Source organism: Schistocerca americana, unplaced genomic scaffold (assembly GCF_021461395.2).
Source record: "Schistocerca americana isolate TAMUIC-IGC-003095 unplaced genomic scaffold, iqSchAmer2.1 HiC_scaffold_375, whole genome shotgun sequence".
NCBI classification, from domain to species: domain Eukaryota; kingdom Metazoa; phylum Arthropoda; class Insecta; order Orthoptera; family Acrididae; genus Schistocerca; species Schistocerca americana.
This window is the reverse complement of record NW_025726099.1, coordinates 107,501-112,500: the sequence shown is the minus strand read 5'-3', so window position 1 is coordinate 112,500 and position 5,000 is coordinate 107,501. Positions and strand designations below refer to the sequence as shown.

Genomic DNA, 5,000 nt, shown 5'->3' with positions numbered 1-5,000 from the left:
CCACAGTGCCCTTCTTTCGACCCCACCCACAAAGCCTGCATCCTCTGTCGACAACAGCACCCCAACGCCAGCGCCTCTGCCGCACGAAGTCGTGGACCGGCAATCACTCCACCTGCACCCGTTCGTGCCCCACCCCAACCGCTCGACTCGCAACTCCAGCGGATGAACGGCGGACTTTGCTCGCACTCGCAATGTGCAATCCACCCCTATAACGTGCGTTTCATGAAGAGTTATGTCCAATATGCGACATTCCCGCTGTCCATATACATGAGCTGCGAGCTGTACCACGTACGAGCTACAGACGCGATCGCGTTGCTCTCTGTACGAATGCAGATGCTCAGCGGCAGCTAGGAGGCGCTCCATCCATGTCGGTACCGGTGAGCGTTGCACTCGCAGTCGCAAAAACGTACGGCAAGTATATTACTCGGAAGAGTCAATGACAGTCCAAGCCCCCCTGCGTGGGAAGAGTCTTCCTAGGCCATGACCCACCGGAAGGGCGCAGCGTCCCCCACCCCAGACATGTGACGTCACACTATCGGTATTGACGACTAGACTGATTCCTTATAATCATTTGCGATACACCGGTGGAAGCTGCCGAGACGAGTAACTACATAGCGGGCTCGCCGTGTCACTAATGTACAGAGATACAATAGTTTCGACTGGAACCGGATTAAACGTATACACGGCGCTGATTAGTAATAGATAGAGCCATCAGAATACAGATAATGTATACAACTGTCCGTATACATGCTGAAAGACTCTGCTCACAATCACACGTCAGCCAGACACTCTTATCACGCACTACTCTCTGCCTGTAACAGGCACACAGACAATATGTAAGCACCAGCATGGAACAACACCCAGTGCATCCTCTCTGCCACATTAGACAATCCACACTATCATAACCAGACCGGGAGGTCCACTCACAAAACAGAATATCTCACCCTTCCGACAACCACCATTGCTCAGCTAAGCCACCAACACCCACACATGTCCTACACAGGGGTGCACCCAACATCACAATACTGCCTCCTGTCACACCACACAAACAATGGCAGGAATGAAAGACACAGGTCTGCCACAAGCATGGAATCAGAGCGCCGCCTGTTATGAGCCAAAGGTGCACCCTGACGTGGCAAATCAGATGATGCCGCAGTCATTTACTTACGATAATCACAATCAACAAACCGGCCCCCCCCCCCCCCCCCAAAACACCTTTCCTTACAACAATGTGTACCTTAACCTAACCCGTATTGTACCTTAACCTAACCCGTATTGTACCTTAACCTAACCCGTATTGTACCTTAACCTAACCCGTATTGTACCTTAACCTAACCCGTATTGTACCTTAACCTAACCCGTATTGTACCTTAACCTAACCCGTATTGTACCTTAACCTAACCCGTATTGTACCTTAACCTAACCCGTATTGTACCTTAACCTAACCCGTATTGTGCCTTAACCTAACCCGTATTGTGCCTTAACCTAACCCGTATTGTGCCTTAACCTAACCCGTATTGTGCCTTAACCTAACCCGTATTGTGCCTTAACCTAACCCGTATTGTGCCTTAACCTAACCCGTATTGTGCCTTAACCTAACCCGTATTGTGCCTTAACCTAACCCGTATTGTGCCTTAACCTAACCCGTATTGTGCCTTAACCTAACCCGTATTGTGCCTTAACCTAACCCGTATTGTGCCTTAACCTAACCCGTATTGTGCCTTAACCTAACCCGTATTGTGCCTTAACCTAACCCGTATTGCGCCTTAACCTAACCCGTATTGCGCCTTAACCTAACCCGTATTGCGCCTTAACCTAACCCGTATTGCGCCTTAACCTAACCTATATTGCGCCTTAACCTAACCTATATTGCGCCTTAACCTAACCTATATTGCGCCTTAACGTAACCCGCGTTGCGCCTTAACGTAACCCGCGTTGCGCCTTAACGTAACCCGCGTTGCGCCTTAACGTAACCCGCGTTGCGCCTTAACCTAACCCGCGTTGCGCCTTAACCTAACCCGCGTTGCGCCTTAACCTAACCCGCGTTGCGCCTTAACCTAACCCGCGTTGCGCCTTAACCTAACCCGCGTTGCGCCTTAACCTAACCCGCGTTGCGCCTTAACCTAACCCGCGTTGCGCCTTAACCTAACCCGCGTTGGGCCTTAACCCAACACACGTTGGGCCTTAACCCAACACACGTTGGGCCTTAACCCAACACACGTTGGGCCTTAACCCAACACACGTTGGGCCTTAACCCAACACACGTTGGGCCTTAACCCAACACACGTTGGGCCTTAACCCAACACACGTTGGGCCTTAACCCAACACACGTTGGGCCTTAACCCAACACACGTTGGGCCTTAACCCAACACACGTTGGGCCTTAACCCAACACACGTTGGGCCTTAACCCAACACACGTTGGGCCTTAACCCAACACACGTTGGGCCTTAACCCAACACACGTTGGGCCTTAACCCAACACACGTTGGGCCTTAACCCAACACACGTTGGGCCTTAACCCAACACACGTTGGGCCTTAACCCAACACACGTTGGGCCTTAACCCAACACACGTTGGGCCTTAACCCAACACACGTTGGGCCTTAACCCAACACACGTTGGGCCTTAACCCAACACACGTTGGGCCTTAACCTGCTCTGTAATTGTCATACGACGCGTTAAATTAGTGTAGTGTTGCCTAACTGCAACCCCCGCAATATAGTTTGCTACCCGCACTGCCCGGTCCCCAGAGTATCGCTTCATGTTAAACACCTTGCAGCTATACACTGTAATGCGGATGGCAGCAGGACGTACATGCTCAATGCCCTTCGCAGTTGTTCATTGGCATTCGCATGGCGAAGCACAGCCTACGTTGTGGTACGGCTTGTGTCAACTGTCCGCTGATGTTGTACGTCCAAATCACACACTGTACTGCACATTGGTCCTCATGTACTGAATGATACATCGTGGTACATGTGTGACCGTACCACGACTGCGCCAACAACGGCGAACCATACGGTCCAAATATTGTGCACTCAGCTACGTGTCGTCTCCCTATAAGAGCTGGATTGCAGTATGGTATGCCGTGGATGGCGATCAGCATGAGCCGTCTGTTGATGTAGTGGCGCGTGTTGTCAGACGTAGTCGTCTCTTCTCACTCACCGTGATAGCATGGTGCACTGCGTTCCACATCTGCGACATGCGACAGAGGCCGGTTGACAGTCGTTCGCGCAATGGACATCGCATACGTACGGGGGCCACCTTCCACGTGTTCGCGAAGCGTGCACATGTTGTTGCGTGTATGTGGGCAGACATAGTGTGTCGTGACACCTGACACAGGCATGCAACAATCGTTGAATTTGCAAATGGCGATGGACGTCTACGTTTGCTGGTGACGTTACGCAAATGAACAACTGGTAAACCGTTGTGGTGCGGTTGTTCTCGCTAGAGGTGAATCAGTGATGGCGACGATCGGTTGAGCTACCAACCGGTTGTTTCAGCGATACCCACCATGCCCACGAACGTGAATGGCATGTGGGTGTGAAGCGATACGCGGCGGTGGCTGGGTGGGACCGTCCCCGGCCGGTGAGGGGGGGCCTCCCGGCGTGCTGGCCGCGCGGTGCGTGGGCGCACGCGCTACAGCCGGCTGGTGGGGGCGGCCAGTGGCAGGCGCGCCGGCCGACGGAGGCGGCAGGCGGCGCAGCTGCGCGCCGGCGCACCCTGCACGCGGCGCCGTGCGGCCAAAGTAGGTCCTCGCGGGCCCGGTGCGAAGCGCGGTGGACATCTGCAGTGTGCTGGTCCGATTGAGGACTGTGTGCGCTGAGGATGCGCCGCCGCCCGGCGCTCGGCGCCGCGACGCCGTCTGCTGCTCGGTCGCCTCTGCGGTTCTCGCAGGTGGTTTGTATCGCAGCTGTGCGGACGTGTTGGCGCGTTCGCTTCGGCACCCAAGTGGGGCTTTTGTCCTTCTGTGGCGCTGGCGTTGGAGCTGCCGGCCACCGTAGGTGGCGCGTGTTGTCTCCCGCCGGCAATGCCACGACAGCACGCTCCCGGGCCTCTGTCGGCAGCGGCAAGCTCAGTTGGGAGCACGGGTGGTCGCACCTAAAGCGTCTACTCGCCAAACTCCGGGCGATTGCGCCTCTCTCGAACCCGACCAAGTACTTAGGACGGCGCTGCGCGCCGCCGGGACCTGAGAGGGTTTCGAGGTGTATTGTGCAGGGGAGCTCAGCCTCCTCCTGTTTGCAGAATAATTGAGCGGACGCTTGCGTGTTCGCGCGGGCCCCCGGGACACACTCCCGGGCGGCCGGCTGCTCAGCTCTAGTTGACGCAGCTCCCTGGTTGATCCTGCCAGTAGTCATATGCTTGTCTCAAAGATTAAGCCATGCATGTCTCAGTACAAGCCGCATTAAGGTGAAACCGCGAATGGCTCATTAAATCAGTTATGGTTCCTTAGATCGTACCCACGTTACTTGGATAACTGTGGTAATTCTAGAGCTAATACATGCAAACAGAGTCCCGACCAGAGATGGAAGGGACGCTTTTATTAGATCAAAACCAATCGGTCGGCTCGTCCGGTCCGTTTGCCTTGGTGACTCTGAATAACTTTGGGCTGATCGCACGGTCCTCGTACCGGCGACGCATCTTTCAAATGTCTGCCTTATCAACTGTCGATGGTAGGTTCTGCGCCTACCATGGTTGTAACGGGTAACGGGGAATCAGGGTTCGATTCCGGAGAGGGAGCCTGAGAAACGGCTACCACATCCAAGGAAGGCAGCAGGCGCGCAAATTACCCACTCCCGGCACGGGGAGGTAGTGACGAAAAATAACGATACGGGACTCATCCGAGGCCCCGTAATCGGAATGAGTACACTTTAAATCCTTTAACGAGTATCTATTGGAGGGCAAGTCTGGTGCCAGCAGCCGCGGTAATTCCAGCTCCAATAGCGTATATTAAAGTTGTTGCGGTTAAAAAGCTCGTAGTTGGATTTGTGTCCCACGCTGTTG

At 54.3% G+C, this 5,000-nt stretch overlaps 1 non-coding gene across 1 annotated transcript in view; it reads left to right on the top strand.

Moving 5' to 3' along the window:
* Positions 1-4,327: 4,327 nt before the first annotated feature.
* LOC124581814 overlaps positions 4,328-5,000 on the top strand; it is a 1,910-nt gene continuing 1,237 nt past the window's right edge. Inside the window, exon 1 of the ribosomal RNA XR_006973489.1 lies at positions 4,328-5,000. This exon is cut by the window's right edge and continues 1,237 nt beyond it. This is a non-coding gene — a ribosomal RNA (small subunit ribosomal RNA).